This window comes from Ambystoma mexicanum, chromosome 6p (genome assembly GCF_040938575.1).
Source record: "Ambystoma mexicanum isolate Mex_15411 chromosome 6p, UKY_AmexF1_1, whole genome shotgun sequence".
Lineage (NCBI taxonomy): Eukaryota > Metazoa > Chordata > Amphibia > Caudata > Ambystomatidae > Ambystoma > Ambystoma mexicanum.
In genome coordinates, this window is record NC_090935.1 from 1,319,727,089 (window position 1) to 1,319,753,619 (window position 26,531).

The 26,531-nt window shown below is 44.4% G+C and overlaps 1 long non-coding RNA gene across 1 annotated transcript in view; it reads left to right on the plus strand.

The window, feature by feature from the left end:
* LOC138510374 (uncharacterized) overlaps positions 1-26,531 on the plus strand; it is a 1,273,529-nt gene that overhangs the window by 378,742 nt on the left and 868,256 nt on the right. The window contains exon 2 of the long non-coding RNA XR_011280372.1: positions 5,414-5,518. This is a non-coding gene — a long non-coding RNA (uncharacterized lncRNA). The remainder of the gene's footprint in view (positions 1-5,413; positions 5,519-26,531) is intronic.

The following is a 26,531-nucleotide window of genomic DNA, read 5'->3' on the forward strand; positions in this document are numbered from 1 at the left end:
TACTTTGGTCGGAGCACATCACTGGTTCTTCCTGGGGCGTTGGGCTTCTGTATTCCCAGTGTATGCTTGTTCGGCTTCGCTCTTCTCTCTTAGCGGCCCCGCTGTGCCTCTGTGGACGTACCAGGCAAACGGTATCAGCGTAGTTGGGGGACCACTCGATCCACCTCCTCGAGGTCACGCCACCTTCTCCCGGATTCTAGCTTCCAGTTCGGCTTGCTCTCACTCGGCCATAGAAGGACTCTTCTGGTCAGCAGCTGGCGTCCTCCCATGGTCTGGGTTGCTCCTGCAATTTTGTGTCTTCTCTCCTGGTTCAAATCTCTTGGGCTGGCCAGGCTTTCCACCTGTGGCTCTCTTTACTGAGTCCTTCTTTGCTTTGTATCTTGTTGGACTGGGACCTCGCCAGCAGAGTGCCATGGTCCATCGTCGGCCTTGGCAGTGTACTCCTCCTGCCTCCTCTGGGCCATCTCATCCAAGTATCTTTCTCATGAGTATTCTGGATGACTCCTTGAATGTTCTTCTTCTTCTCAGTACCTTTTCTAGTACAAGTCCTGTTTAGACTGAATGTTCATATTAAAGGCGTCTAATCTTACAGGAAGAAGAGAAGAGTAGTACTGTCTGCTTGAGCCTTGACAGATTATAAGAGAGTTCCACCATGGAACGGGAGTCCTTGTCCATATAGGGGAATATCTCCCTGTGCGGTCCTCCCATTTTTTACCACCCGTAGGGGGATTATTGGGTAGTGGCCTCACCTCCCCAGCGTCACAGGGAAGGGCTCCCCCTTGGGAAGAAGTGGCATGATTCCATGAATTGTCACAGCATCTAGAGATGAAAGCAATCAATGGTTTTTTGAGGTGAGGTAATGGTAAGCCTATAGAGTTTTGGGCTGCCTGATCCGATGCAATTGTGAGGGCTGTTCCCAATTCTCTCCTTGTTCTTTCTTTCTTCATTTCTGATTCTTTTATCTTTGCGGTGTCTAGCCATCTTCTTACTGTGTTTCCTCCCTGCAGTTGAGGATCGGAAAGAGGGGGTTATTTGGTAGAGAGTGATGGGGGGTATATTTACCTTTTTAATTTTCTTCATGCCTGCTTTTGTGGTTAGTTCACTACAGGATTTCCTTATTGCACTGATGTTGTTTAGCTGGGAGATTATGGAACTGTTCCAAGAATACTATAGACCAATTGATTTGTAGATTATACAGATGAGATTATTTATCAGGAGTCTGGTTACTTAAAGGGTTCCTTCACTATAACGGTGTATCCGGCTTTAGTTCTAATGATTTCAGAATTTGAGGAAGTGCTTGTATCTGATACTATTTGTGAGGGGCTTAGTTTCAGTGAGATAGGACTGATTACCACAGAATAGGTTTAATAGCTGTGTTGAATTAGCTTGGTGCTGGTTGTTCAGTCAAATATGGAGAGTCCAACCAGTTATCGTTGGCGGTTTAGACGAATACCATGAGCTACGCAGTTATTTTGAGGACGGTACAGTGAGTTAAGGTCTGTAGGTGTTTGGTATGAAAAGTGTGACGAATCGTGGGATTCAGTCACTTCTCCCCAGAGCAGAGCCTTTCCTTTTCAGGCTAGGGAAGTGAGCCTGCTACACAATAATCCCCCTACGGGTGGCGGCATGCGGGACCTCACAGGGAGAGTGCCCTCTCTGGGACAAGGACACCCATTCCGTGGAGCAACTCCCAAGAGCCCTCTTTTTCTTGGAACGACTGTAACATCAGAACTTCAGAAGCATCCATCAAACCGAGCCACTGTTTGTTATTATGACATAAGACCCAAGATCCAAACTAAGGAACAATATAGTAAAAATACTGTGAAGAAGAATAATACTGAGCAAGTAATATCGATTACGCAGTGGTTGGGAACCAACACTGCTGTGACAAAGAAGAATTAACAAATAATGAAGAGTGCTCAACTAAAAGAGAAAACAGACTATAATCGTCCCCTGAGGAGGACCCACCATCCTATCATAAAAAGAGAAGATGGACTACTGTCAGTGAGAAGTGAAACCCGGGAGTTTCAAATCAGCTGAGACAGAAGTGCTGAGGAAGATCTGGAGATCCTCCTTGGGAGGAAATCACAAAGTGCTGTGGGCAAGAAGCACCGAGGAAGCTGAAGATAGAAGAGAGGGGGGAAGAACACCCCAGGAGAGAGAACGAGTCAAGGGCAGTGGCGTGACAAGAGACTGCTGAAGCACTGGTACCGGGTAGCCGAAGAGAAAAAACAGAAGGAGTTGAAGCAAGAACCGAAGCTGACTACAAGGGAAGTCCCTGTCCTGCAAGTAGGCCCAGTGACATCAACCTGTGGGATTCAATGTAACAGTGACCGTGGGAGACCCGGGAGGGAACACAGGGATAAAGAGTACTATCAGCCTACTCGCCCCAGTGAGTGGCCCGAAACTAAGAAGAGTGAGACTCAGCCTACTCCTCCGAGTGAATGGTCAGAAGTGAAGCTAAGAAGAATGAGAACCAGTATGAAACTTCTTTTGCTTGTCTCAGTAATATAAGAACTGGACAAGAGAATAAGAATAACTATTGGGTCTGCTATAATTATCTCAAGAAGAAAGACGGCAAATCAGAGGAGGAGGATGATGAGATCCAATGTCTTATTCATAAGGAGTGAAAGAATGCCAGAAACACAGAGAACAAGAACCACATAAAGAGGGATTCAGTATCCCTAGTAATCTCAGAGAAGGGGAGACTTTCGGGGACACTTAAGAAAGACATTGTACAAGAGTTTCCAAAACCCATAACCCTGAGGAGGAGAGGTCTGTAAGAGAACGAATAGGGCAACCAAGGACTTTTAAAGTCCCCTAGAGGAAATAAATAAATTGATCCAAGAGATAGGCAAAATGTATCTCAACATTGTCTACTAAGGCTTAGGAAGCGTATCTAGGAGAAGGGAGTCGTTCTCCTGGTATTTTTTTATTTTTATCTTAGTGGTAGGGACAGAGCAGCTTAGCTTTGGAGGGAAGACCGACTATTTACTTTGGACTTCAGAAAAGACGATGAGCCCCTTAGTTTGGTTAGGCAGGGAAAACCAAAGATATGGGGCAGAGAGGCCCTTTTCACTTATTATTTTTAAAAGAGTTTCAAGAATGCCAAAACCTGGTCTGTCTCCTTCTGACCTACCACAAAAGCCTGTATGTGTTTGGTGCATAGGCACAACTTAAAAGTAAATTGGTTATGCACTAGGTATATAGGCTGCAGTAATAGGGCCCCAGTGGGCACGCATACTGATTCAACCTCCCTAAAGGCCAGGGTTGCAGGCACCTGGTGAAGCTATGCAGTAGTTAAGCAGTTGCAAAGTGAGTTAATCTATCATGGAGATGTTTGGAGCAACGCACTACGAGAAAGGCTTGTAAATGTGTTGGGCTTTACAGCTATATCGATGTTAAGTTAAACAGTTATTATGGACACAGGTATACATGCAATTGAGTTAATATAGGTAGGTGCTAGGTTGCAGGCAATACAGAGTCAACTATGCAGTTGTGGTCAAATATGATTCAGTTATATGCTAGATATGAAGATTGCAGGATAAAAGAGCTCACAAGTGTGGGGCCAACACAATACATCTGTCTAGCTCTGTGCTGTGTATGTGTTAGGTGTGCAGTGAGCAGTACGGCGAGAAGTTAAGTTGTGTTCACTAACTCATTTATTAACAGTTTCTGTGTTGGGTATGCATGCACCAATGTAGTTAGCTGTACAAATATATAGAAGACTGAACACAAGTGCCATTAACTAGCTATGTAGGCTAACCCAATGGATCAATGTAGCAATGTGTTTGGTATGAATGCAGCAATATAGTTAACTGTACAGATGAGTGGATACTAAAAGAAAACAGATCCTGTCTAGACAATTGCATGTTCACACCTACCCCAATCCCTCTCTCTCTCTCTCTCTCTCTCTCTCTCTCTCTCTTTCAATCTCTCTCTCCACTCACTTGTATCTGTTCCTTTCCCTGATATTTATGTTTCTATTCTCCCGCTTCTACGTCTGTCCTTCTACCTCCTCTCTATACTACTCCTGTTCCTATCTACACCTTATAGGACCCTCTTATGTTCACACTTTCATCTCGCCTGCCTTTTCCCCTCTACGCTCCCTTCTGCTGCTCTTCACCTCTCCCTTCTCCCCTCTTCCTTCTTGCATCCACCCCTCTATCCTCTCTCTGCCTCTTACTCACCCCTCCCTTGCTACACCTAGTCCCTTTCACTCAACCCACCAAACTCTAGCAGTCTCACGTTTACAGTCTTGCACCCCTCTCTCACCACCAACACCTCACCTGTAATAACCTCTGCCACAATCTCCTCAGCGCTCCACTCCACCGTCTTTTCTGCACCTGGTATCTCGGTCCACCTATCCTCCTGCCCTCAACAGAACACCCCTCACTCTGCTCTTCGTGTGCTAGTCTTTTAAACCCTTTCTTCCTGTTCCTACCCATCCATCTCCCTCTCCTCTATTGGGTGCTCACCACCTTACCTGATGAGCCAATCTAAGACTGCTCTTTTCACCAGGACTGTGCTTCTAAATTGAAAATCGATGCCCCTTTAGCCCCCTCTCCCTTCTCTCACATGACATCTGAAGTTACTTTTGGGCTCGGGATACTGTTGTGTTTGTTCTGCTCGGCCCTAATTGTACCCACCAACACAAGCAAGTGAAATAATGGGTAGTACGTGATTTCAGTGCTGAAAAGAAACATCGTTGTGTAAATTATATATTTTTTTAACCCACCAGACTCCCTTCCTGACATATATTTTACGACTGGTGCAATTAGGTAAACAAACTCCAGTCCTAGAATGTGTGGAGAAAGCGTTGGATAGTGGCTGATAAAAATATATAGTTTACCCAACGATGTTTGTTTTCAGCCCTAAAATCACTGGATACCAAATAATGCATTTTTTTCCTGCAGTGACCTATGCTTTGCTTGGGAGGTCACGCTGCCTCTACACGTACCGGGAAACCATTTTTGATTGGAACATTTATCTTACATTCTGTCTGTTTTCAACTGTCCCATAGAGAAATAGAATTCCTTGCAGGGCAAAGGAAATGTTTTGTATGCAGATTAGTTCAGATGCTCCCTTGTTTTATTATTGGAGGTGTATACAGCTGCCGCTGGTCCCCCGATACTTTCTGTGCACAGGCTCGTGTTGAGTGCTCTTGCAGTAGACCTGTCGGTGTAGGGCCTAAGAGATATCCTTCCGGCAATTACGAGTTTCTTGCCTTACCGTGTGGTCGGGATTTCATATAATCTGTATAAACACTGATGCACTGGGGTCTGCTCCAGACTTGAAAAATATGAATTTGCTTTTTGACCCGATCGTTTTTTTCCTTTATTCGGAATATTTTGTGTAATTTACTATGCACAGTAGATTGATTACTTTTCTTTGGTTTTCATGGAAATTCTAGCTTGAGAAGTTTCCCCGGGGTTAAGTGGTCTGATTTTGATGGCCATGACTCTTGAACACAGAGGATTCCTTGGATGGTCTCTGAAGCAGGGAGAGCCGTAAACAGGTAAGGCATGGATACCCTAGTATTTTGTAGATGCATTGCAAAATTTAAAAATCTGGGCTTTACCATGCAATTGAAAGCTGGATATTTCTATTTGGTGTTGCTAAAATTATATGTTGTGACGAGTGAATAAAAATAACATCAGTTTTGAAGCGGTGGTTAGGATCAGACGCCCTGCGTACAAATATGATAATCCAGTGGGAAGGAAAAGCAAGGCCATTATTTGTGAAGTTCTATGAGTGGCAGTTACTAATCTGTTATATTGGCCCCAACTGTGGACACCTTTGTAAACCCTCTCATTTAACTATCGAACTACTGATCTATTACAGACAATCCACTGTTTTTCTTCCTAGTTTCAGTAGCTTTGCGTTTTTGCCATTTCTCTGCCACCGTTTATTAACATGCTGCAACCGCAAGTTTTCCATGAGGCATTAACGTGAACTGTAAGAGGCTAGCCTGGCCTGTAATGGCCCGCAAGTCCAAACTGATTAAGAACTGTTAACGGCCAGGTTATCCTGCCACAGCAGCTTTTCACGCCATTGGCCCCAGGCCGGAGCTGGTTGTAAGGTGCGGGCAGCAACTTTCTGATAAAGAAAGTGCTTGAGGAAGACTTGCATCCATACTAGTGTGTGCAGCACTGAGAGTGTTGGATATCTAAGGGGGTCTGGAGTGTAGGACCTTGACTGCCAGCAATCCCAGCCTGGGGAGAGACCATCACCAAAATGCGACATCAGGACTGTGGGAGCTAGGCAGCCACCACCAATTTGTCTGGAGGGAAGTAATCGCCCGCCAGAACGGCCACCCGAGGAAACAGAGAGGACCCCAGTAGAGCTCCAGAGCATGTCCTCCAGACCGCCATGAAGACCATGAACAGCAACTCCTACCCACCCACATAGTCGCACACTGCCAGAGCAGTGGCGTGTCCATACTGTTCCATACTGTTTTGACTGGGGTGGCCCAAGTTCAGCACTGACTAATGCAGGGGTGGCATGAAGTACGAGCACACACACAGGTTTGAATAGCATTAATTTAATATTTGTCTTCACTACCCAGATCTACTTTAATTACTAACAGTGCCTTACATTCTTGTGTTGGAAGTTTAATGATCATAATTTAGGATAATGGGGTGGGAACTGGGGTGGCCAATCAGATTCCAGGGGTAGCATGTGCCACTCCAGGCCACATCCTGGGTAAGCCTATGCGCCGGAAGGAAGAGCCTATGTGGATTAGGTGAAGTTGCAGTGGCAGAAAATGGTGGCCAACCAAGAACACTGGAACACCTGGGAAAAATAGGCATTACTTTTGCACACCAGGATTGGCTAGGAGAAGAGATGCTAATAAGGATTTTTCAATTACAACGTCCTCATGTGGTCTGATATTTCATGTGCTGTGATATCTTATGAAGTGTCAAGGGGACCGTACGCCAATTTCCTCTGCAGTATGAATTTAGTTTATGATGACACAGAGCAGAATTCTTTCTCAAGTGGCTCCCTAGTACTCACCCAAAGATCCACGCAGAGCTGATTTAATTCTTTAACCGATTTCTATGTTGGTGCCTGATTGCGTTTAGTGTCATAAAGTAATGAAACCTTTCTATAAAAAAAACAGCTTTTTTCCAAGGATAACAGTTTTTTTTTAAGGTAATACTTTGGTATGATGGCATGTCCCACTGTGTCTTGGAAGGTTATAATTAAAAACATTTCCAAGTACGATAATTTGGCAGATCACATGGTGCACGCATAATGCATGAGCCGGCAAAATGCCCCTTTCCTTTAATGCAAAGGAATAAACTCACTGTCTAAATTATTGTTTTCTTTTTCCATTTTAAGCCTACCTTCCAGGTTGATTGTTGTCAAAACTTCTTATCGAACGCAAAGTTGTAGAGTCACACGATGAGATATGGGCACCTCTCACTTTTCTTTTTAGAACATCTTTGCACTCTAAAGAGATAAACGCCGATTTGTATAGAAGATCAAACGCAGATTTTATTTATGAATCGAAGAATACAGCTTTTGCATTTCCTGCGAATTGTAGTGGGTGAAGTCTGCTCTCACTTCCGTGTTACCTGAATTAAAATAATATTTAGAAACTTGTGCAAGGAGTCATAAGAAACAACTGTCACAAAAAAGCAACTGCTAGGGGATTGGGATGCAGATGCTGCTTTCATGGGCTCTTTTTGGGGCCATCAGCACGAATGATGTGCACAGTGCGCGTTTAGTGGAACGTTTTTTAAGCAGTGCCAGGTTTCAATATGTAGAAATGGAGCGACTCTGTCGAATTTTGTTCAGCGATTTGATCTAGTTTAGCATTTCACTGTAGACATTTTTCGTCACGCTTTTAATTTTTTGAACATACATCTCTATGACTTTCAAAGATTGACTCCTTCAACTAGAAGTTATAATCCAAGCTTAGGGCAATGTTTAGCAAAAGAAACCATGCTGTTATGTGTGTAAGTTAGAACTGCATGATGTTTCAAGGGGATTTAGAAGTTCATAGCGAAAGGTAGGGTCTCTAAAACAAAAAGTGTCGTGGCAAGACCCACTTTGTGCAGCAGGTTGCCAATATTGTTGGGTTCTTTGAAGTCCTTGAGCTCACTTCTGCTGTAGAATGTTTACGAAGTCTTGTGTCTGTGCTACATGGGTGCATCGTAATACCTGTCCCCGAAATGATATCCTCTTGCCCACTTACTTCTGGCAATTTCAAAGCAGGCCTACGCAAGATATGTTTTTATGTTTGCTTGCATCTCGGGAGCATGCTACTAACATATTCTTTCCCCCCTGGGGCAATCTAGAACTGTAAACAGGCATTGGAGTGCTAAACACAGACCGGATCCATCACTTTGCTTTCTTAACTCTGCTTGGGTTTGTAGGCCACAACAGCAAGTAATTATTTGAGATTGTGGCGTTTTTTATTGACACATACAAATCAACTTGTTTAACTCATTCCGTGGCACGTCTAAATCGTATGTATCATGCGCGTGAAGTAGAGCGTCAGCCCTCAGAGGCACTCGTACCGAAATCCTTCCCTGCTGGCACCGTTTTTCTGATGTTTGTGTGGAAAATGGTAACAATTTTGGCATGGATTTATTTAAAGTTGTTTTGTAGGGTGTGGGGAAGGCAGCAGGAGGGAGTGGTAGGCTTTGGGCTAGTCTTTTATACTCTGTTGGCAGTGAAGCTGCAGAGAGGGAAGGGCCAGGCTCTAAGTGCACACGGCTTGTCGTCGTTCCAGGCCTTGCAGCATGAGATATCATCACACAATGTATATGCACTGGCATGTATTAAAAAAAAAAAGCTTTCGGATCTCTGCCTGTGCCTGTTTAAAGGCAGCTTTTCAGGCCCTGTGCTTAAGCTGAGTTCTTGTCACGAGATTAGTTTTATAACATGTGTGCGTTGAGGGTACCGTAGTGCATGGGGCGTCTCAAAATCTTTGGCGTTTCGGGGATTTTTATTAGCCAGTGAAATAATGTTAGGCCAGCTGAGGGACCCGCTTTTGCTATTTCCAGGAAGTGAATTCAGCCTCTCCACCTCACCACCTCACCACCGACTTCACACTCTTGTACACACAGTTGCACAAATACAATTGCCACACAACCATGCATGCTCACACATACTCTTGCAGACACACACACACACACTCATTTATTAGTAAGACTTAAATACATTACCTTGACTAACATTGTTTTATTTAAGACCCATGTATTTATTGTTTCCACCACAAGACCCTTCTCTGGTTCAGCAGTGGAAATAAGGGAAATTTACTGTACCATTGACGCAAGAGATGAAGGACACAGAATTGCATTCTGGCTTCAGATTTCCAACCCTCCTACCCTGTGGTAGTGCCACACCAATTGTCCCGTGTTAGTCCACTCTCAATTTTGTGTTGAGGTTCATTGGACAGCATTTCTGCCTTTTCTGTGGTGAAAATGGGAATTCTTTGGTGCACAATAAGGTTTGGATCCATGAAATGATCACCCATTGACCACCTGTAGCTGAGCAGGTGAAGGCAATACTGTACTTAAAGACTCGTCAGTGGCACACTACACGTATGTGCCAAAATATGGGTATCAGGGAGATCTGCTATTGACATACACGGAACAAAAACATATTAAACGCATTGGAACACATTCGGTTTAACAAAACATTTATAAAGAAATTAGGTCGACTTTGTTCTCCTATGTGGATAGTTGGCAGAATAGCAGAGATTTTTTTTTAATGAAAAAAGTTGTTGGTAGTTGGAAGTAGGAGGAGAGGGTCATTTGGGATAGTGCAGCTCTCCAAGCAGTTTGTCTTTAGGGCTTAAGAGGAGAAAAATGCACCATATCAGTTTCGGTCTTTACAAAGCAATGCTTCCCGCATCTTCAATGAGTATGTAGCATGGAGCCAGCAGTAGCATCTCTGTAGCCATGCTTGAGTTGACATGCCCAAAACGCTTATGGGAGGCTTATAACCTTGGCTGGCATGATGAAACTGTCTGCATCAAATAAAACTTTGCCAAAAAATAACGGCACCCTTCTAAAGATTTGCATTTATATTTCTGGAGCTTTTGAATGTTATTTAGGTTCACGTGCTATGCATATTCCGCAATCTAGTACTAGTTCAGTAGTATTACTCGTTGTTTACATTTAAAGTAAAGGTAGGTGTTGGTAGAGGCGTTCCTGTCATTCTATCCCTAACTTACTGCTCGGGTACTAGAGGTGCCCATCAGTACCCTAGTCCTTGTATTTACTCGTTTTCCGTCGGTGGTACGGTCACGGCAGTGGGTCTTACGGGGAGATATCACGTCGATGCTGCACCTAAACAGCACCGAACTGCAGCATCGATCCATGGAACAGACGATCCTTGGAGCAGCGCCCGACTCCCAGTCCTGGCACATATAGGGTCTGGTCGCATTTACAATGTCTCACATTAACAATTTTATAGGCTTTTGGTCTCAAACCACTGTGCCTCCTTTCCAAATGGAGAAAATTCTCTTTAAATTCTGCACAGAGTGTAATCCTAATTCCCCTGTGTCGACACCCATAGGGGGTTGCTTGCTTAGAGACCACGTCAGAGATCGGTGTGCTGTATGCAAAAAAAGCATCAGCGATGGATAGTGTATGCCATGTTAACCGCTACAGAAGGACATCCGAGGCACAGAAGATAGCATTTAAATGGAATCGTTGGGGAAGTGACAGAATCCAGCCTAAGGAGACACCCATATTGAGCACCAAGGCAACCTCCACTAAGCATTACAAGAATGCTGAGCCTGCCCACAGTAGGGCAAGGGGCTATGGACACCTTCTAACTTCCAAGACAGTCTGGGCTACCCTTTCACGTAGTACAGATCACTCCCACAACTCCTATCCGTGGCATTTTAAGCCCACACTAAAGCTAACATATGCCAGTGTGAAGCCAACATCCACCACTGCTTATGAATAGGACACTCTCTCAAGCACATTAAACGACCAAGAGCCACATGGGCCAGGTCCTTTTTATGAGGGAGAGAAAAACGAGCAAGAAGAGTTTTTGAGGATGACCAAGACGATATTTATGATATGACACACACATTCCTACATGGCTAATTGAAACTTTCCACCAGCCAATGCAAATATCGATCTGCTCCTGATGGAAAGGGAACAGTGGGAAAGGGGTGTGCCCCTGTGTTGATCGAGAAGATCCTCCTTCAAAAAGACTCCAGTTATGCAATTATACCTTAGCCCACAGCAGAGTAAACACGAGGCACTGAGGGGGGATCGAGATCAGATGAAGGGCGACCTATTAGACTGCACAGTAGAGTCGCTGGAAGGCTCTGAGTCACCCACAGAGGATCACTGAACATATTGTACACGCTTTCAGAGGGCAGCAGCTTTATTGGACATTAACATACAGAAAGATCAGAATAATGGAATTTCATTGAGGATACACTGGAGGAGACATGGCCACAAACCCATTATTTATCACTCATATAGTCAGTACAACTTTAGTTGAAGAGATGTATGGAGGTCCCTACCACTTCCAAATCCCTTAATGTTCAAATTGAGAAATACCAAAAACCATCATGTTATGATGGGTTTATAAAAAATGTCAGGAATATGAGAGTAGAATTGCCCGTTTCAGTTAACAAGGCACACATGCCACTGCTCTCCATCTTGGGTTCATTCATTTCAATAAATAATTTTAATGTGTAGTATGCATTCGACCTATAGAGGCATCGCAGTGCTAAAGTTGATAAGCTATGAATACAATTGTGTGTTTTTAGCACTTCTGTGCACATCCAAAATATATATATCGTAACATTTTAAAAAGTGATAACACAATGGTCCATGATATTATTTTTGAAATGTTTATGGTGGCCACAAGTTCAGCATAAGCTATAGGCGCCTTCCAACAATGCCAAAAACGAAAGAAGACATTTTTAAACATTTGTCATTAATATGTGTTTTTTGCATCTGTGGAAACACCCATTGCATCAAATCTGGATTTTGGGCATTTTTGACTGTTGGTTTAAACTATGACATTTTTATTAATGACTTTTCACTGAATTCAGCATGCCCATTCTGTGACCCAATTTAAGATTAACCAAATCTGGTGAAGTTACATGGATACGAGTAAAGTGATTTTTCAGTGTTCTATGTGCAGTGTCCTGTAAATTTAAATATGTTGTAGCTACTGTAACTGTAACATATATTTCTGGAGCTTGTGGATTTGCTTAGATCATATGCTCTGCATAGTCCGACATCTAGTGGAAGTCGCAGAGTATTACAAGATTTGTTTTCGAAACTTGAAAACGGACGTCGACAGGGAGTGATTAGTAGTACTATCCCAAGTGGGACGTGTACTGTACCCATGGTGCTTCACGCATCGAGGTCCCTCAGATTTGTTTTTTCCACCATCAAAGTCAGTCGCAAATGCAGAGTTCTCTTCCAGGCTGATGCCTTTGATTTACTGAAGTTATACGAGTAGAATTTCTTCCCTTCCTTTATTGTTCGCCTCGCTGAACGACAGCACATCCACTCGACGGATCCTGACAAATGCCCACTGCATAGACGACTGATCGATCGACACCCAGACACGGCATTACGGGTCTCATTGGGATTTGGCCCATTACAGTAGGGCGAGAGGGTGGAGGTTCTCTATACTGACTCCTTTTAGAGAATGTTTATCCCATTATCCCCTTTATTCTATTTTCTTCCAACTGCCCTGTTAAAACATAATGGACAACACCCCATTTAAATGTTGTCGCTCCTGCCACCGTAAATTCCAGTGGCAAGACACGCATCGAGTGTGTAACCACTGTCTCCCGAGGGATGACACTGAAAAGCACTGTAAATCCTGTTCGCTTTTCCGGTCAAAAACCCTAAAGGATTGGCAGACGAAATGCTGGGCCATTCACACCATGCAGGCCAAGGTTTCTATAGATGTGACGGAAGACTCCAGCAAGGGCAGTTACAGAGTCATGAGTGATGCCGAGGGCAATCACGGTCTGTCAGGACCCCTAGTGCAGCCCCCCGACTGAGAAGCAGGCTGGCGGTCCTGTGGTGGAGAAGACACCCAGCAGCCACAGCACACACAAACACAAGCACATTAAGGATATACCCCACGGCTGACTCTCAACGACACCATCAAGCGTTGAGGCCCAATGCGGTGACCAGGGATAAAGTCTCAGGTTCCTCACTGTCCTCTAGGCTATCACTCACGCTTTTGCCTAATGACAGTTCCCGAAAACCGAAAGTTGATTCGGACACTGCATATAAAAAGGCCCTCCTTTCGTGTGTGGAAAAACAGGTGTCGAAAGACATCTCGGCGCCTCCTAAAAAAGTGCTGAAAACACAAGCGCTAATTAAAAAACACATTAGTGCTTCTCTACTAAAAGCAAGGTTGCCGAAAAAACAAAATGTCGACGCCCTAAACCCCCAAGGTCACCCAGACAGAGATTTCTACTCCCTTAGACACCATCTCTGGGGCTATGCGCCATAAAGATTACATTCCCTGAAAGCCCACTCCTACTAAATGTCACCCTCTCCCAGGGCCCTGTCATTTCAGCCTTCCCACCAGAATGTCATTTTACTCCAGAACAATTTTATACAATTTTAAGGAGAATGTCCTGTTTCGTCATGGACAAACACACAAGCAATTAACAGTACTTAGAGATGCCTCACAACCAGGGGCATCAGCAGAGCCACCCCCTGCCAAGAAGTCTCACCTTGAGGCACAGCCAAGCCCCTCTGTTCCAGGCATTCCGGCCTCGGCATCCCAAGACATCACTCAGTGTCAAGACCCATCTCAGGACTCCAATTATGACGACCAAGCAGAGTCTCAGGGGGACCTCTATAGCCAGGACCAAGACCAGCACTACGGTGATGACGATGATGACATTTACATAGTAGAGTCATCAGCCCATTGTTAAGGATTTCAATCAGGCACAAATCACACCCGTCTCAAAATACCCCCCAGGTCACAGTGGACCAGGAATCAGGATGGTTGATAAAAGTAAATATGTATTTATTTATTTAAAATTCAAATCAAACACATTTTTATATATATATGGGACGGCAATCACCAATGTGGTGACAAAACAAGTCAGAAAGTAAGTAAAGCAATTGAATTCACTTGTAGTAATGCAGAATATAAAACACACGAAAAAGAACAGTTTGGGCTTGTGAAAAGATAGCGCTTAGGTTAAAGTTTCCCCCTGCAAAGTTCTTAAATTCACAAATGAGCAATTCTACACAGATGTAAGTAATCAGCAGGTATTCAGCAGGTATTCATGAATAAAAGAACAGTATATAGAGTTTGAATATAATCTTCCCTCCCCAAACAAGAGAGAAAACGTTTTTTGGAACTTTCCACACTAAACAGGTTCTAACGAACATAAGCTACAATATGAGCAACAGAACACACTTTAAATCAGAATGGGAGTGTGGAAATACTTTGAATGGGAAAAAAAACATGTGTAAAACATTTTCAAAATGCGAATTTGTGGCAAAATTTCACTATGCAACTTTTAATAAAAATGGGACAAATCTACTGTTTTGCACTGAGGTTTATAGTTGTAGCTAGAGATCTTAGGTTGAACTGAGAGTTACAATGGAGTCTCTAGCTATAAAATTGAAGAAGTTATGTAAGTTTTAGTGAGAAGCATTTTCGAAAAAATATAACAGAGAAAAGTAGAAATTTGGTTTTAAAAATGACAGATTGGGTTATTTAAACTATATTAATAACTATGAAAAAGAGAATGCCACCTGTGAATCTCCACAGTCACGCACGGCCGCTTGTAACTCTTCACGTATGATACTCTGGTTTCCGTTCTGTATAGAATTACTTTATTTAATCCCAATCACTAATGGGTTATGGTTTTGTAAAACAAATGAGAAAAACATCAGCGCATGGTTCTGACAATATTAGGGTCCTGAAGTTAAAGTTGGGATAGGTTGAGATTGAGATAGGATAAGGCAATTATACTATGGGTTACTATGATTCCTGTTGATACTTACAGTCCACTGTAAATTAAGATTGGACCATCTGGTCACCTGTATCGCGTCTACTGGCAAGTTCAGTAGGCAAGCATGAATGGTAGCAAGCCAGACCGGATCAGAATTATTCTTTCCTGAAGTTTGGGATGGTTGGATTTGGGCCTAGCTGAGTCCTGGGATTTGCAAAGAAATCTGGAACAGGAACGAGATGAAGAGTTCTGGAACAAAGCGTTGCACGGAAATCAGGATGAAGTCGGGAATCAGTGTGTGTCTATGTGTGGTGAAGTTCCTGTATTTATCATGCCAAGTGACATCACAAAGTTTATGGTAGGTGCAGAATTTCAAACCACACTCCCACGGCTGTCAGTGGTCAAAGGCAAGTATTTGCCTTGTTCTGGTTAGAAGTCAGAAAAGAGCTGTCATCTTTATGATGTGATTTAGGAACTCCCACATTGATTTGAACCACAATTTATTTGCACAAATGCACATTTCTATAATTATGCCCCCTAATAAAATCAGACACATACATTATATATTTTGTGAGTTATCCTTAGGTCCAATTCCCATCTCTGTGAGAGCTGTCTTTGTCGTTCTGTGGCATTTTGTCCATTTTAATCATAACGGTTTGGCCTAACAATTTCTAATTCAGCATATATCTGGGCGAGTACCCTTAGGACATGGCTATACATTATCATATATAATCAGTTAGGGTTTTGGTGTAACTTTGGTCCCTTATGTAGTATAGTGTTCACTAACGTCTCCACAGAAAGAGCATAACATTAGATTTACAACTACCAATTTTTTGATTTGTCCTCCTTCATGTTGCAAAGTTAAAGGTTTTCAAAACATAATCACACATAGGTATTTTATACAAGAAAACAGCTGTCAAATCCCTTTGATAAGGGTGGGGTGTAGAGGGAAATGTCCTGCCCCTCCCCAGAAGAGATCAGTGCTCAGCCTTCCATTGTCCTTGGCTCAGCCAAAGACCAATGTCTAATGAGGTCTTTGCTCCAAATATGCGAGCACTTCCAGCATCAATTAAGCATTCCTGGTAGCAGCAGAGTGTCAACATGAAGTGTCATCTTTCCCAGGCTGGGCACTGTTCAATCAGAATTAACCAGTTAACTCCATACTGGGTGACTTTAAAATTCACCTAAAATCTTTCATTTAAAGTTTATAGGGGATTTTGACATTAAAGGAATTCAGCCCTGAAAAACCTGCTTTTAAAGAGGCAAAGTTTGCAATTTCTTCAGAGAAAAAGCAAATTTAAACGGAGTCTTTTACATCAGCTTTTCCTCTGCAGCATACACATCTATTCAGCACCATTTCTGTCCTTGAGTGCTGGAAATTGTCTGCAGACTGGAAATAAGTATTCAGCATTTGCTTGGAGTTTTCTCTGCACAGCTTGAAATTGTTATATGTTGCCACTTTTAATCACACCTTTCCTGTGGAACTGAAAGAAATGTTGCTGGGTTGCCTTTTTCATGAAATACATTTCTTAGCTGCTGTCAGTCAGTGAGGCCTGGCTTTTCTGGCCACACTGGATGATCTGTGATTTCAGCACACTTTTCATTTCAATAGTTCACTTGGAAAATGACTGACTTTAGAGCCAAAACAGCACTTTGAAGGTTGTAATTGGTTGGGTAATCCACATTTTAAAAGGCATTTTCGGTTTTTAGCCCACCTCTGTGGCCTTGCTTCATGTTACATGTAGCAGCACCCACTGGCATTCTCCTGCAGTGAGTTCTGTTTTTACCCCAACTTTGACTGTGTGTGGCAGGGGTGTGAGCCTTTTGTGATGGTGAACCATGCGCAGTTTTGCAGATTTTTGCATGCACAGGGGTTAGCGCATCCATTTTTGGCTGTTTCTTTCCCCATTGGCAAAGGGGTGCAGTGGGGCGCATCGGCATGGGTAAGAATATCCCACACCATTAAGACCAGTCAGTTGCAGTTGACAACCAACTTTAATACAACAAATTGTTACTGAAGGCGACGCAACAATTCAACATTACTCAGGAGACACAAGTTGATAAAAACTTTGTGGAAGACATCTTTGGGACAAGAAGGCAGCCACACAATTCATACCTCTCCTGCAGTTAGTCCAGAGACATATTCAACCATCCCTGACAACACCTAATCTTACAAGGGCAGTCAACCCAAAGCTAGGAAAGCTGTTCAGGCCCGCACCCTTTCACCCCTGTACATTAGGGGCCAGCTGACACCAGACTCTCTGGTAGTTACTACCACCAGAAAAAGGGCAGGCACTCCCCTGGTGTTGGCAGAAGCCCCGCCAGAGAAGGATAGTAAAAAGATGTACACATTTGGGAGAAAAGTACCTTCCTCTGCAGTGTACCAGACAATTGCTAACAATACTTCGAAGGGATTGTGTCCTCCGACGTATTCCTTATCTTAGATATCTCCTTCCAGCTTTGCTGGGCTCGTAACATTTTTCTCTAGAGGGCGCTGCGCGTCGACGTCCGCCGAGTCGATGTCCCTCGACAGCCGCCGTATTGACGTCGACGTCATCCTGCCTATAAAGGCCGCGCGCAGCATCCGTTGCTCAGTTTTTCTGCGCTTACTCAGTGCCTCGGAATATCGTTGCTCAGTTTCGTAGTGAATTTATCCTATTTACCTCGAGATATTCGATCCATACTCGATGGTGTCCTCGTCGGAACCGACGACCCCTCGGTCCAGCTTCAAAAAATGCCAAGACTGTGGGAAAAAGATGTCGCTGACTGACCCTCACAGAGTTTGTCTGTGGTGTTTGGGAGCTGAACACCATTGTTCGGAGTGCGAGGACTGTATGTCCATGACAGCTAAGGCCCTGAAGGAGCATAGGGGGAAGCTGGAGAAAGGTAAGACTTCAAAAGCTTCTTCTTCTTCGACGAAGTCGAGACATTCGTCTCCTCGTCACCATTCGCGCTCTAGGTCTCGGTGTGGGTCCCATCACTACTCGAGATCCAAGCACTCGAAGAGGAGATGTCGAAGATCCCCTTCTCCGTCCTCCTCTGTTTCTCCTAAGAGAATCCCTTGCCCCACGAAACATAGTTCCCGGGCTGAATGGGAGGAATTCTGCAAAAATATGAGCGTCTTCGAGAAAGCGGCCTCGACCCCCTCGAAGACTGCCGAGAGCGATGCTCTGGTCGAAAGACCCGAAGGTCAAAAAACCGCGAGTCGCAGTACCCGGCGAAGGAAGCTTCTCGAGCGCGTCACGAACCCTCGAGTAAAGCTATGACCTCGAAACCTTCTTCGAAGGTTCCGTCGACACCGTCGACGAAGGTTCCGTCGACGCCGAAGTCGGTGTCTTCGACGCTGTTGTCGAAGGGACCTTCGACACACGGGTCTGTCGACTCAACGCCATCTTCGACACCGGCGTCAACGCCAAGGAAAGTCACGGTTGCGGCGCACCCAGTGGCTATCCCCAGGTCCTCGATGACGATGGCGTCGAGATTGTCGACTTCCTCGAGCAGAATCCCAATTTTATCGAGGCCTCCGCCTTTGTTTTCGACGCCACGCCCGAAGCCTTCGACGTCGGCGTCGACGAAATCGACGTTTTCGAGGCCGATTACAACAAGTTTGGCACCCTCTGCCTTGGAGATGGGTTTCACACCCTTTGTGAGTTCAGAACAATTGAGAACTATGTCCTCAATTATGGAAGAGGGAGAACTATCTGACCAAGAAGAGACATTGGAAAATGCCCAACGTCTCCCAGCCTTCGACTTTTTGAGGTTGCTAGGCCTCATGGCATCCTGCATTTTCCTAGTGCCAGAGGCTCGCCTGAGAATGAGATTCCTCCAGTGGGCACTGAGGACTCAGTGGTCACAATTCTCAGGAAGAATGACAGATCTTCTTCAGGTTCCCGACAGGGTGGCTCGAGACCTTCAGTGGTGGGCCTGTCAGGAGAACATTCTGAAAGGAGAACAGTTTTGGCAACCCTGGCCGGAGATAACAGTAGTCACGGATGCCTCACTCACGGGGTGGGGAGCCCACGCCAACGACTTGACCATCAGCGGTCGTTGGTCTCCATCAGAGTCCAGACTACATATCAACCTGTTAGAGCTGGGGGCCATCAGACCTGCGCTGAAGGCTTTTCTGCCATCTGTACAAGGAAAGAATGTCCTGATAATGACGGACAACACAGTGGCCATGCATTACCTCAACAAAAGAGGAGGCGTAGGATCACTACCTCTGTGCAGAGAGGCGATGCAGCTCTGGTTTTGGGCAATCCAAGAAGGAATCTCTCTATCGGCAGTTCAACTAGCCGGAGAGAAGAACTTGACAGCGGACGCTCTGAGCAGGCAGAGCACAGTCTCCCACAAGTGGGAACTAGCTCAGGAAGTCCTTCAAGAGATCTTCGCCCTTTGGGGAACCCCTCAGGTGGATCTGTTCGCCACCAGTGTCAACAGGAAGTGCGATCTGTTCTGTTCAAGGGAATTTCCCCCGAGAGGAGCTCTGGGAGACGCATTCATAGTGGACTGGGAGTTTCCGCTTCTGTACGCGTTTCCGCCGGTCCCTGTCATTCCTCAAATGATCAGGAGGTTGAGAAGATTCCGGAAAACCATGATCCTAATTGCCCCGGATTGGGCCAGGAGAACGTGGTACCCTGACCTTCTAGACTTGCCCATCTGCCCTCCAATTCGACTTCCACTCAGAGAGAATCTACTCTCACAGAAGGGAGGTCAGGTTCTCCATCCAGACATCAAAACCCTCAACCTTCACGCTTGGCTTCTGAAAGGCTGAGGTACAAGAATTGGGACCTCCCTGATGATGTTATGGAGGTATTGCTTTCGGCAAGGAGGCCAGCAACAAAGTCTTTATACCGGTGCCGTTGGAACAGATTTTGCAGCTGGTGTAGAGAAAAGAATATCGACCCCTTTTCATGTGGTACACCAATGGTTTTGTCCTTCCTACTCTATTTGGCGAATTCAGGCCTTCAAGTTGGCACCATTAAGGGCTATCTCGCAGCGCTATCCATCTTTAAGCGCACTGCGGAAGAACCATCCTATTTCAAGTTACCCTTGGTAATACAGTTTCTAAAGGGGTTAACTAACGTTTATCCCCCAAGACCATTCCAGGTTCCCGTATGGGATTCAAACTTAGTCCTAACTTTCCTGATGGGCACGCCTCTCGAACCACTCCATTCTTGTTCGTTAAGATTTCTTACCCTTAAAACTGTTTTATTAATAGCACTTACATCTGCTAGAAGGGTGAGCGAGTTACAAGCTCTTTCTTGTAAACCCCCTCATACAATCTTTCACAAAGACAAAGTTGTCCTGCAAGTGAAGCCTAATTTCCTCCCAAAGGTGGTTTCTGAATTCCATATCACTCAGAAGATTACCCTGCCATCTTTCTACCCTCCTCCTCATCTGGGGAAAGAGGAAGAGAGGTTACACAGGGTGGACCCAAGAAGGGCTTTAAGTTTTTACATCAGTAGACTAGCTAGGATAAGGCAAGCAGACCAGCTGTTTGTAGGCTACGCAGGTCACAAGCTGGAGTTACCGATAACTAAGCAGACCATTTCCAGATGGATCATTCTAGCCATTTTGGAATGTTATAAACTGGCAGGAAAAGAGCCCCTTCAAAATCTTAGGGCTCATTCGACCAGAGGTATTGCAGCTTCATCGGCCCTCAAAAGAGGAGTGTCGGTTAAAGACATATGTGCGGCTGCCACATGGTCGTCCGTCCATACCTTTACACGATTTTACAACTTGGATTCCTCCTCCAGTCAAGAGACTAGGTTTGGAAGGGCAGTATTGCACTCTATTCATCAATAAAAGGAAGCACGAAGTCAGTACTCCCTCCTCCAATAACAGAATACTGCTATGGGAGCCTATCTCAGATAAGGAATACGTCGGAGGACACAATCCCTTCGAAGAACAAGTTACTTCTTACCATGTAACGTTCTTTCGATGGGATGTTCCTCCGACGTATTCCTTATCGACCCTCCCATCCATCCCCGCAGTTCTACTTCCCTTGTTGTTTCATCTTGCGCTCCTTCAGGGTGATTAGTCTAGTCCAGAAAGAAAAATTGTGGGCTACAAAACGGAACTGAGCAACGGACGCTGCGCGCAGCCTTTATAGGCAGGATGACGTCGACGTCGATACAGCGGCTGTCGAGGGACATCGACTCGGCAGACGTCGACACACAGCGCCCTCCAGAGAAATATTTTCCAAGGACAGCAAAGCTGGAAGGAGATATCTAAGATAAGGAATACGTCGGAGGAACATCCCATTGAAAGAACGTTACAAGGTAAGAAGTAACTTGTTCATCTCTGTTAGCCAGTTACAGTTGCCACAAATGGAACGATCTGGAACAAGAACTACAAGCCTTCCCAGAACCACTAAAGTCCCAACTGCTTAAGACTGTTTCAGAAAGCAAACCAATCTAAAGCTGCATCCTGAAGAACATCCTTGATGCGGCAGACAACTCAGGACGAATCGTAGCGGAAGTGACACTCATTAAGCAGCATGCCTGGCTTAGACAGTCAGGGTTTAAGCTAGAGACCCAAGCAACCCTCCTGAACATGCCAGTAGAGCTAAATGTACTATTTGGTAAGGCCGTAGAGGTCGCCCTCAAGAGTACCAAGGACAAATTCAACACTCTTAAGTCCCTTGGGCAGCTAACAGACCTTATTCCCAATGGGGTCCCCCAAACTCAAAGAGATTTAAGGGGCAAGAGTGGACAACTTTTTTCGGACTACTCTCAGGGAGGACAGTCCTCGTCCTGGAAACAGTCTCAACGCCAAGGTTCCTCATCCAGCTTTCAAAGTGGGAATAAAAGAGTCAGAGGTAGAGGCAGAACCTCATCTGGGAGAGGCTCAGCCCCTCCCAAACAATGACACGCCATTTCAGTTCCCCTCCCATGCCACTCCAGTAGGAGGCCGAATCACTCAATTCACCCACGCATGGAAGGGGATAACATCGGACAAGTGGGTATTGTCCACTGTGGCTGGCGGGTACTGTGAGGTGCTTCATAAATTACCCTACCGCCCGCCAAGACAAAAGAAACTAACAGCACAAGAAAAAGCCATACTATTGGAGGAAATAAAGGCGCTGCTTGAGAAGGACACAATAGAAATAGTCCCGGCAAACCAGGTAAACAAGGGTATTTATTCAGCATATTTACTTGTGCCAGAGAAAGACTTGACCATGCGCCCAGTACTAGATCTGCGCCCAGGGTGACGTTGGACATGAAGGATGCATACTTTCATATTTCAGTGCACCCTGCTCACAGAAAATACCTGCGTTTCAAGGTGGCAGTAGTACTACCAGTTCAAGGTACTCCCATTCGGCATCGCCTCGACACCAAGAGTGTTCACCAAGGTGCTTGCAGTAGTGGTAGCACACCTGCGCAGAAAGTCCATCCTGGTATACCCTTATCAGGATGACTGGCTAATCACTGGGGAATCTCCTCAAATGTGCAAGTTAAATACGCAAAAGACAATAAACCTACTCTTAAATCTGGGTTTCTCTATCGATGAGAAAAAAATCAAGTCTAGTCCTCAGCCAAATAAAGCAATTTCTGGTGGTGTGTCTTAAACACAAAAGAGGAGCTGACTTTCCCCTCAAAGGAGAAGGTACAAATTATGCTGTTGTAGGTACCTCCATACAATGTCGGTTGCCAGATAACGGTACGCAAAGGAAGGCGCTGGGTAGGGATGATGGCCTCTTGCATTTATTTAGTTCGTCGCACGCACCTGCACATGCGTCCACTGCCGAATGGTTAGCGAAACAGTAGTCTTAGACAAGCGGACAGTGGAACGATCTAGTGGTTGTTTCGCTAACCCTGGTTCAGCCTCTTCGCTGCTGATCCAATGACAACCTGTTAAAAGGAAAACCTTTTGGTGCTCCACCAGCTCAAGCGATCCTAAGAACAAATGCCTCACTCGCCGGTTTGGGGTGTACTTCCTCCACCACACAGCCCACAGACAGTGGACTCACGCTACTGCCCAAAGACATACCAACTTCCTTGAGCACTTGGCAGTCCTCAAAACTCTTCAGGCCTTTCAGCAACATCTACAGGGTCAGACTTGTGCAGGTCCTCACAGTCAGCACCACGTCCATGTTCTATCTGAACAAGCAGGGAGAAATACACTCTCTAAGTCTGACCAAGCTATCCCAAAAAATATGGAAGTGGGCACTCAAGCGGAACATGTTCCTAACATCTCAACACATTCCAGGGGGAATCTATTCTCTGGCAGACACTCCAAGCAGACACCCACTGCCAGAAGAACACAAGTGGCAACTCGGCAGAGATATACTAGACACAATATTCTCACTTTGGGTCACCTCCCTTGTTCTTGTCCCTTGACTTGTTCGCCACAAAGCAAAAGGCACAATGCCCAGACTTAGCGTCCAGGTTTCCCCAGCCAGTTGTCCAAGGGGGAATGCCCTGTGGATGAGCTGGTCAGGGAAATTTGCTTACTCCCCCCCCCCCCAACACCACTCCTCAGCAGGATAGTGCACAAGATGCACCAGAAACAAGCAACTCTGATCCTGGTTGCTTCTATGTCGGCTAGAAAGCCTTGGTTTCTACATCTGCTCAAACTGGCGATGTGCGACCCAATCAAGCGCCCTTGCTCGTAAAACATGTTGACACAACACAAGGGGGAATCCGTCCACCCACGCCCACAATCAATGAACTTGGCGGCTTGGCTCCTGAAGTTCTAGAGTTTGGCCACTTAAACCTTTCACAAAGGTGCATGGATTTTGTTAAAGAGGCACGAAAACCCAACTTCAGGCACTATTATTTTAATAAGTGGAAGGAATTTGTGATATGGTGCACATCACAATCATTAAGCACATTAGAATGTAATTCAGCTAACATTCTACACTACATGCTTTACTTACTAGACTGCGGCCTAGTATTTAATTCCTTAAAAGTGCACCTGGCCGCCCTATCGGCTTACACCACTTCACAGAACAAGATGTCCTGGTGGAAAGTCCCTGTCATTAAGGCATTCATGTGTTAAGGATTTCAATCAGGCAATACACCCGGGTCTCAGCCTAGCATGCAATGCACACATGAAATACTTATTTTATTGTGTCTATAGGTTCAATATTCTGAGTGCACTCATATCACACCCCTTCTGAAAATACCCCAGGTCACAATGGACTAGGAATCTGGCTGGTTGGTAAAGGTAATATTGATTTATTTATTTACAATTCAAATAAAACATATGTTTTAATATATAGGGGCAGCAATCACCAATGTGTTGACAATACAAATCAGAAAGTAGGTAATGCAGTTGAATTCCCCTTTAGCAACACAGAATATAAAACAGAGGGAAAAGAACCGTTTGGCTTGTTGAAAAGATAGCGCTTAGGTTAAGATTTCCCCTGCAAATTTCTCAACTCACAAAGAAGCAATTCTACACAGATGTAAGTAAGCAGCAGGTATTCAGGAATATAGGACAGTGCACAGGGTTTGAATACAATCTCCCCTCCCCAGACAAGAGAGAAAAACGTTTTGGAAATTTTACACTTTTTAAAATGGCATTTGAAAATGGCTTAGAAAAAGAATGAACAATTTGCAAAAAGTCCTTAAATTGATATAAATCACTATGGTAGCAACACTGAAAAGGTCCTAACAAACATAAGCTACAAGATGAGCAACAATACACACTTTGAATCAGAATGGAAGTTTGGAAATACTATGAATGGGAAAACACACGTGTAAAACTTTTGCAAAAATGCGAATTCCCGCCTAATTATCTCTATGCCATTTTTTAAGAAAAACGGGTCAACATACACTTGGGTAGGGATGTAGCTAAGGGTCTTAGGTTTCAGTCAGAGTTGAAATTAGGTCTCTAGCTATGAAATTGAGGAAGTTATGCAAGTTTGAATGAGAGGTGTTTTTAGAAAAATAGAATGGAGAAAAACAGGAAATCAGTTTTTAAATGACAGGTTGATTTTACTTAAACTAGATTAATGGCTAAGAAAAAGAATGCCACCCGTGAATCTCGACAGTTACTTGGCCACTGTAACCCTTCAAGTGGTGGATATCCCGATTTCTTTATGGAAATTACTTTATTTGATCCAAATCACTAATGGCTTATGGTCTAATAAAACAGCAGGAAGATAATCAGCGCTAACACTAAGAATTACGGACAGAGTTGCAATAATGGTTCTGACAATATTATAGGTTCTTACGTTAAAGATGGGATGGTTGAGAGATGTGGATAGGACAAGATAAGGCAAATATACTATGGTTTACTATGATTCCTATTGATACTTACAGTCCACTGTAATTTAAGATTGGACCGTCAAGGGTTCTGGTCATCCGGATCGGGTCTATGGACAGCAGGGCACTTCTGTCGGGATAGGTCAGCTGAGCGGTTCTGGTCAATGGACTGGCACCTCAAACTGGACTGGATTGGCCATTCTGGTTGCTGGACACTGTAGATCAGTGGGATGGCGAGTTTCAGCAGGCAAGCATTAATGGTAGCAAGCCAGACTGGATCAGAATTATTTCCCTTAAGTTTTGGGATGGCTCCAGGATTTAGGCCTAGCTGAAAAAGAGTTCAGCAAATGCTGAGGCCTTGGCTTGGTAAAGAAATCTGGAATCAGTAGCAAGATGAAGAATTCAGGAACAGAGCGCCACGCAGGAATCAGGATGGAGTCGGGAATCAGTGTGGGTTTGTGTGTTCTGAGGTTCCCTTATTCATCCTGCCAAATGACATCAGTAAGTTTATGGTAGGGGCAGGCTTACAACCCACACCCACAAGGCTATGATTGGTCAAAGGCAGAGTTCCCGTCTTGCTTTTTGCTGGTAGGATGACAGAAAGGTTTGTCATGTTTTATGATGTGACTTGGGAACCTCCCATAATTATTTGGACCAAAATGTAACTTTCCCACAAATACACATTTATATACTTATGCCCTCTAATAAAATAAGACACATATGTTACATATTTTGTGGGTTTCCTTTACATCCAAGTCAGTGAGACCTGGTGTTGTCTTTCTATTGGTTTTTGCCAATTTTGATCATAAATGTTTGTCCTAACAATTCCTAATTCAGCACATATATGTGCAATCACCACTAGAATATGGGTACACAATATTAGATTTGCAACATTAGTTGGTTTCTGCGCAATTAGTCTTTTTGCATAACTTCAGTTCCTTGCGCAGTAAGAAATCGTACCAAGTCTTCACATGTCTATCATACATTCAGATTTCAATGTATGTGCTTTTCAGTCCTTTACTTATTTTTGCCGTCAAGTTAAATGTCATGAAGTTCTGTGGCAAAATAAGCAATTTAATCCAAAATCACAAGTCAGTTTTTTTTTTCTTTTACTTCCCAGGTGTTAGCATATGGCCACTCCTTTGAAGTTCAATGAGAAGGCTCCTCCCAGAGAATGGAACATCCTGACCCTCCCCTATAGGGATTAGTGTTCAAGCCTGCCATTGTCTTTGCCTGGGGCCCAGATGAAAGTCTGATGAGGTCCTTTGTCAGTTTTGTCTGGTCCCTCTACTTTGGAATGACCCTTGATCTTTTTACAGTAGATGTCATCCCACTAGAGGTGACCAGATCATCAATATGTTTTATTAGTTTTCCATGTTTTA